Here is an 8,491-nt window from a genome sequence, read left to right on the forward strand (position 1 = left end):
GGTGCTGGGGGATCAAACCGCGGTCCCTGTGCTTTGCTAAGCTTGTTCCAAGTAGGTGCTTTAGACCACTGAGTCATCTCTCCAGCCCCTGGAGAGACATTCTAGAGAGAAAAAATATTATAAGATTTAACTGAAAGAAAAAAAAAAGATTTAACAGAGTATGTGCATGAGGTCAGAGCACAGGGCCACGCTAGTCTTTTAAGGAGAGCTGCCAGAGGGCTGCCAAGGTAAGGAAATTCAGAGCAGGCCACAAATCTCTGAGGAAGATCAGAAAATGTACAACTTAGGGTTCATGGGCCGGTGGTTTCTGCCACAGCTACTAGACTCTGCCCCTGTAGCATCAAAGCAGATAATACGCAAACAACTGCACAGGGCTGTTTTCCAATGAACTGTACTTATGGACACTGAAATGTCACACAGCATAAATGTAGAGGTCCTTCCTAGACTGAAAGCCATACCAAAAAAAAATAAAATAAAATAAAAAAAATAATGGGGAAGGCTGATTAGTCTACAGGCTGTAGTTCACCAATCCCTACCTTACATAGCTTAAGTTAAACATGAGAAGACCATTCAAGGGACCTGGGAATGAGCTGATAAGGAGGGGACTGTGAAGATGAATTTTTGACGTCCTGAAGGAAGCACTGATATTTTTTAGCTAATAAATAGGGAGGACAGAGATATTCATTAATGACAATTTCAAAATTACAAAGCTGGACGTGATGGCACATAAAATCCCAGCATTCCTGAGTTCGATCCCTGGTACCACCAAAAAATAAAAATAAAAAAAATAAAAAATCCCAGCACTCTGGCAGGCAGAGGCAGGAGGATCTCAAGTCTAAGCTCAGTAAGGACAATTTAGGGACTTTGTAAGAGTCTGTTTCAAAAATAAAAAATAGGGGGCCGGGGAGATGGCTCTGTAGAATAAGCACTTGCCTGGCAAGCACAAGGGCCTGAGTTCAGTCCCACCAAAAAAATAAAAATAAGGGCCAGCAAAATAGCTCAGCGGATTAAGGCACCTGAAGCAGGTGCAGGGGCCAGGGGTTCAATCCCTGGGCCTGCCATGCCCGCTCCACCCCTGGGGCACCCTGAGAGGGCAACTGAGAATGGGTGTGGTGGCATGAGCCTGCAAGTGCAGCTCTTGGGAGGCTGCAAACAGGCGGATCACTACAAGTCCAATCTAGTAGTGAGACCCTGAACACCCTGTAGACCCTTCCCTAAAATAAAAAATTAAAAAAATAAGGGCCGGTGAGATACATCAGTGAACTAAGCTCCTGCTTAGGCAAGTGCAGGGACTGGGGTTTAATCCTGGCACTGTGCTGGCCCTGACACAGGTGTGCCCAGCTGGCCACCAAGACCAGGTGTGGTGGCACACGCCTATAATCCCAGCAATGGGGAGGCTGAAAACAGAAGGATCACTAGGAGTCTGAGCTGCGTAGTGAGACCCTGTACCAAAGACATATAATTAAAAAAAAAAAAAAAAGGCTGGGGATGTAGTTTAATGTGACGGATCAATCCCTTGTATTGCAAAAAGAAGAAAAAATAAAAACCATATATATGCCTGAGGGTCACCACAGGATGGTACCACTGACAAAATAACAGAAATGAGGCAGTTTTGAGGAGAGGCCCAGCACATTAGAAAAGGTACGTTTACTTAGTGTGTTAAATTTCTACTGATGGCAACATCTGTATAATGTCCTAAAAACAACTGAGTAAGACTGAAAAACAAACATGAGAGGAAGGTCGGGGCTGGACCACTGATCTGAAGCGACCGGCGGAATCACTGTTGCTACCAAGTGAACCAGTGAGCTCTCTCCTAGCCTGAGCGTCTCCTGAATCACAAAGCAAGCACTGTACTGGAAGCTGATTCAAGAGTTTCACTGAGAAAAGCTGTAATCCCAGCTCTTGGGAGGCTGTAAACAGGCAGATCACTGAGAGTCTGATCTAGTAGTGAGACCCTTAACACCCTGTAAACCCCTAAAAATACTAAATAAATAAATAAATAAAAAGAGAGAAGCCGGAGGAGGAGCAGCCAACAAGGGGGATAAAGAGCAGTGTTACGACCACAACATAGAGTGGATCTTACTGTGATGAGGACAGCAGAGTGCTCAGAAGGATGGTTATGGAATTACATTTTATTTTACTTGATCGTCACCAAATTTATTGGGCTAGGGAGGAAAATAAGCTCTTGTTTTGGAGACAGACTGTTCTCAATATGAGTAATTCCAATTATCAATCAAACTGTATTACAGATATTGTATTATTTTGTTAAGATTCTCCTGTCATCCTCTCCCCCACCACCTGAACCCAAGGCCTCTTGCAGGATCCCATTGAGCCGCATCCAGCTCTTGTGTTTTATTTTGGGCTAGGTTCTTGCTAAACTGTGCATGTGGGTTTGAACTTTTATTTTTACTTTCTTTTTGTATTTTAGGGAAGGGCCTACAGGGTGTTCAAGGTCTCACTACTAGATCAGACTGTAGTGATCCGCCTGTTTACGGCCTCCCAAGAGCTGGAACGCCCAGTCTCAATTGCTGTCTCAGAGAACCCCGGGGGTGGAGCCAGCATGGCAGGCCTAGGGATCAAACCCCAGCCCCTGTGCTTGCTTGCAGTGCTTGAATTTCTTATCTTTAATTTTTATTTATTTATTTTTTTGTGGAACTGGGGATTGAACTCAGACCCTTGCACTTGCCAGGCAAGCACTTATTCTACTGAGCTATCTCCCCGCTGCCCCCAACATTATTGACATACCTATACTTGATTCCATTTTCAAAATGGATAGCCTTCCCCTACCCCTGCCAGTGCTAGGGATCAAACCCAGAACCTGGTATGTGCTAGATGAACACTCTTCCACCAAACTATACCGAAGTCCTCAAAATATATAACTGTTTAGGGGCCAGGAAGATGGCTCAGTGGAATAAGCACTTCCCTGGCAAGCGCAAGGGCCTGAGATCAATCCCCAGTTCTGAAAAAATAAAAAAATTAAATATATATATATGTGTGTGTGTGTGTGTGTGTGTGTGTGTGTAATTCACTAATACAGAAGCAAAAAAAAAAAAAAAAAAATTGCTTGGCAAAGCAGGGCTAACACAATTATCATGGCAATGTCTGTAATTTTTTTTTTTTGTGGCAGAACCGGAGATTGAACTCAGGTCCTTGCACTTGCCAGGGAAGCGCTTATTCCACTGAGCCATCTCCCCAGCTCCAATGTCTCTAATATTATTATTAAATATTAATACTGTCAACTTTTGCAATTTCAGATTCTTAGTAACTTATTTCACTTAATATTTTAATTATAAAATTTCATTGTGTTGCCCTGCCTGGTCTCTTAACAGTTGGGTTTAAAGGATCCTCCTGCCTCAGCTTCTCCAGTAGCTGGGATATGGGTGCTCACCATCACACCTAGCTAAATTTCTTTTTTTCTTTTTGATGCCAATCATCTAATCCAGGGCCTCAGGACAATCTACCACTGAGTTATACTGCCATCCTGATCATACATTTTATAAGCCAAGAGTTCATATTTTTGTAGAACAACATACATGCATTTTGTAAAATTCTATCAACTTTCATGCGGGAGGAGTTCTATAGTAGAGCACCTAACTAGCATAGAGAAGGCCAATTCCTAGGATTCCCAAGACTATAGCCTCTAAAATAATCTTTTTTTTTTTAATTTTATTTATTTATTTATATGTGTGTGTGTGTGTGTATATATGGCCAGCTCAGCCCACCAGGGGGTGGGGCTGGCTGGCATGTGGTGCTGGGAGATTGAACCGCAGTCCCTGTGCTCTGCCAAGCTTGCTCTAAGTAGGTGCTCTTAGACCACTGAGCCATCTCACCAGCCCTAAAATAATCTTTCTAAGGGGCCAGATAACTCAGTGGATTAAAGTGTCTGCTTAGGTGCGCTGAGAGGGCAATTGAGACCTGATGTCGTGGTGCACACCTGTAATCCCAGCACTTGAGAGGCTGGAAACAGGAGAATCACTATGAGTCCAATCTGTGTAGTGAGATCCTGTAAACCCTGTAGACCCTGTGCTAAATACATAAAAAACATAAAGATGGAAAAAAAAAATAATCTTTCTATATGAAGATTTTCTGAAAAAAAAAAAAAAAAGATTTTCTGGAGGTAAAAATTCTAAATAAATGAATGACAATTCAAATTCAAAAAAATAAACTTTAAAGAAAATGCTAACAACTTTTCTAATCAAGTACAAAGAATAAAGATCTTCAGTCTGGCAGATGTTAAACTGAAATTTGCATAAAATATATTTGGGGTTCATTTCAGTATCGGTCTAATTTTAATACATGTGAAATGAGACTAGAAAATTTTGATAGTTTTCATAAATATTTAGATAAAAAAAGAAAACTCATCTCCTTTAGACAGCTCAGGGTGAGACTGTTCATAATCCTTACCATCCCTCTCCTCCCGAGTATTTCTGTCAGGACTGAATATATCATACTCTTGGCAGTTCCCTTGCTTGCTTTCTCCCCATTCTGAGTTTGAATTTTCTGCTCCACTGAATTCACCTCCAAACTATGAAAAATAAGTTTTCTCACTACTTAATAAATGTGTGTGATGTGGTATCCCTCAGATGATATATGCTCTTATAATGGGCCTTTGGCTCGCTCAGGGTCAGGCTAGAAATGGACTTTCTTAAACGTGATTGCTGAAAGCCTGGCAATTCACATCATAATCTTCATTTTAAGAAATAAAAAAGGAAAATGGTCAAAGATCCTCTCAAGGAAAAAGGCTCCTCCATGCTGGTCAGCTGTTCCTCTTCAAGGTTTGAAACGGCTGGCCTGTTTAAAGGTTCTCTCAAAGCCTATCTTTCTATCAGAAATGAGGTCCTATCACAAGTAAGCAGGTAATCATAAATTACCATAAAATACAATTTCTCTACATTTTAAAAGACTGGCCCATACAATGAAGTGCAAAAAATCCTTAAGGCCTTACTATTGGGTGTACAAAACAACCGCAGACCCAAAAGACAGAAGGGTTTTAAACACTAAATTCCCTGTAATCTCTTAAATTTCAAGTTTAGTCGTAGAGTGGGACATGAGTTTTTAACCTAGAGCAAACAGTCCTCTTTTATTTACATCTGCCAAAGCGCAACTTGGTTAAGACCGGAATTTACGCTTCCAGATTTTCATATAATGTGCCTGATACAAAAGTGCTCTTTCTGCATTTCTGCAGAAACTGAAAAATGGAAAGTGAGCTCCCAGAACGCCATCGCGCGCCCAGCCAAATCCTCGGTAAATGTTAGTTGATTAAATATTAGTCAAAGATGACAAGGTGGGCACGGGGGACAGCAGAACCATTCCCGACCGGCAATGTGATTCGGCTACAAGCAGAGAGCGCACAGTCCGCCGAGAGCGGTCGTCAGGCACAGGGACCGGGAGCCCCACCGCGGCGCGCTTTGGGGCCCCGAGGAGCGGGACAATGCCCGCCCGGCTCTGGAGAGCCCCGCGGCCGAGCCAACGTGGGGACGTTCTATGGCCACGAAAGCTCGCCGCAGGAACCGACGCGGGGCCCCACTCCAGGCAGCCCTACGGGTGTTCCACCACGTGTGCGCCGCGCCGCCGCCAGCTGACTCAACGAGCCCCGGGCGGCGGCCGAGACGGCCGCGCCGGCTCGTGTACCCAGCCAGCACGCGCACGCGGGAAAGCACCGCCCCGCTTGCCCTCTGGTCCGCGATGATTGGCGCTTGGGCGACGGGGGTGTGCAAGAGCAGGGTTGCTATTGGCGAACACGACCAGTCACTCAACGAGACAAGGAGGGGAGGGGCCTCCTCAGGGAGGAACACGACAGCGAGGCTTTTTCAAGGCCGTTAGACGCCATCTTTGGCTTGTTTTTTGTTTACTCGCTTTTGTCCTCTGCTGTTCACAAAGCTTTGTGTACATGATTACAAATACGGTGGCCTCAGGTCGGTTTCATACAATCTGGTGGTGGTTGATTTTTACTGCCTGCCGGCCTTGGTTTCAGGTAACGCTTGCAAAAGCAGTTCCTCTTAGCTCTAAATTTTCATTTCTAGGGGACCTCGGATTCCCAGAAGAAAAAAATTACTGAGCTCAGATTTGCTTTTCTTTTCTCAGAAAGCCAAGCCAACTCACGAGGAAGTCTCTTTCTCACAAAGAAACTAAAAGCGAGGACACTGTATACGAGCTTAGGTCCCAAGACGTGGAAACTGAACAGCCTAGGAAGTGGAGCTGTGTACCACTCCCTTCAGCGTAGCTACGTGTATGTGGTAATCTGTGTAGTAAGGCGTACAGTCAGAGCAGAACCCCATAAAAATACCCATCACTGCTGAGGTAACCAAAGTCAACAGCATCTGAGTAGTTTTGGAAAGCTGTGCAGGTCTAAACTTGTGGAATGATCCACTTTCGAGCCAGTATTTATTAAACACTGATGACTCGAATTTTTAGGAGATAAAAATACTTAGTAGAAGTTGGAAACCCGAAAAGCCCACACAGATTCATTTCTCTTATCATGAATTGAAGAACTTTTAGACATAATTTTATTGCAGTTGTTACTTAGATGTCTTAGTACTGCTTGAAATGGAGTAGGACATGGCTGAGGGGTGGGACTACATGATTATCATCATACTGAGGTTTGTAGTTAAATTTGAACCCTAGAGTAGATCCCTATTTAATCACTTGGGTTATTACTAAACCTGCAACACTCTAGTTTCTCCCTTTTCACCCCTACATACTTCTGTGCTTTCATTCCAACCTGAAAATATAGACAGGAATATGGATATTGTCTGCATGACTACGAGGTGACAGTGGTCCTGTAATGCAGAAGTGACACTAGGTCTTCTCCAGCTGCAGGCTCTGCTTTGAGCCTGTTGGCCTCTAGTTCACTTTTAACTGAGTCTTAGACCAAGGGAGGATTTTCCACAACTGCAGCATAATTCTGCAAGAGGACTTACTAAATCGGAACCTGTGTCATGCCTGTGTGCATGCCCAATTAAACACTGGAAATTTTTTAAAAAACCAACATGATAACAAATTGCATTTTTTATCCCTATTATTTGCCTTTGCCTCCTCTTGGCCCCCATCAACACCACTGTGAACAGTTTTAAGAATGCGCTTAGAACTCAGTTTTTCCTGATACTTTACCAGCTGTGGAGCTTTTCAAACAAATCCTAACCAAATGATTGAAACGATCATTTTGTCAAAAAGCCAAGAGACCTTCCCTTCGGACCACACCAACCAAACCACACATAAAGGCCAAAATATACACAGCTGTACATTTAAGAACGTGAGACAATAAAAGCAAAACCACTTAGGCAAAACAATCACTAAAGGCGGCTTTGAACCACAGATTCAGTACATTGCCTACCCTCATTTACAACATAGACTATACACTCTCTGGCAATTATTTAATTATTCACTAATCCGATCCTTTAAAAGAGTAGGAAAATACTGTAAATGCAAATAAAATGAAAATAAGTAGGCTTAAATTTAGGATTTCCTCTTAGCTTTACTTTGCTCATGAAATCTTGTTTTGGTCACATTTGGGAGCACAACAGAAAAAGTTCACATTCTAACGTCTATTTTGCACACATAAAACCAAAGGCAATCACTTTTGAAAATAAAATTTGATATGGTACATATACACATATTGTACATATAATACACAAATAAACCCCAAGATATTTTATGAAATCATTTGCTTTAACACACACACATACACACACACATACACATACATAAATGTCCTCATGAAAATGTGTGTGCAAGACACACAGTCCTCTCCCTGGGGAAATCAGTGTCCAATTATCCCAATATTTTAAATCTACTGGCCTTGGGCAACTGCCACAACCAAGCCCCTTGTTTTTGGTTCTGGGGAAGGGTGTGTAAAACGAACGCCAAAGGGCTTTCTGAGGGAGCCTCAAATCTTTCTGCTTCCTGAGATGATGCCCGTGGCAGGAATTTACATTAATTCCCTTCAGCCCCCTTAAAAAAAAAAAAAAAGAAAAAGAAATCTATACTTCCCAAGCGGCTAAAATTTTAAATCCCTCAACCACAAAAATTTACCAGTTCTTAAACGTGATAGCAAAAAGGAAAAAAAAAAAAACAAACAAAAACTATAAATTTGGCTGGAAGCAGTTGTACACGGCCATCCCGCTTCTCAACTTCTTGGTATATTTAAAACCTTGATCAGGAAAAAGAAAGAGGAAGAGAGACAGGAAAAGGAATGGGGAAAGAGAAAATTCCCCTTAGCAACAGTTTCCTCACCCAAGCACTGCCACAGATCTCTACTTTTAAAAAATTTGAAAACACACACAAGATTAAGGAGGGGGGAAAAAAATGGAAAAAGGATACCCGAAGGTCGTATGGCTCTTTGTATTCGTGTGTGTGCAAAAAGGAGGACTCGCGGAGCCCGAGCCGGCAAGCCCCGCCCCTCCCCGGACGCCCGACCCGATTGGTCGCCGCCAGCTGCCGGGCGCCCCGCCCGCGAGCACACGCGCCGCGCCCGAGGAGCCGGCTGGGGGGA

General features: G+C 43.2%; 1 protein-coding gene across 2 annotated transcripts in view; it reads right to left on the reverse strand.

Moving 5' to 3' along the window:
- CUNH14orf93 (chromosome unknown C14orf93 homolog) overlaps nt 1-8,381 on the reverse strand; it is a 26,439-nt gene extending 18,058 nt beyond the window's left edge. For both annotated transcript variants that reach the window (XM_004646651.3, XM_023706928.1), the window contains exon 1: nt 8,320-8,381. The gene's annotated coding sequence lies outside the window, so the exon portion shown is untranslated. The remainder of the gene's footprint in view (nt 1-8,319) is intronic.
- Nucleotides 8,382-8,491: the final 110 nt, after the last annotated feature.

The sequence above is a fragment of the Octodon degus genome, unplaced genomic scaffold (assembly GCF_000260255.1).
Source record: "Octodon degus isolate 3935 unplaced genomic scaffold, OctDeg1.0 scaffold00276, whole genome shotgun sequence".
NCBI classification, from domain to species: domain Eukaryota; kingdom Metazoa; phylum Chordata; class Mammalia; order Rodentia; family Octodontidae; genus Octodon; species Octodon degus.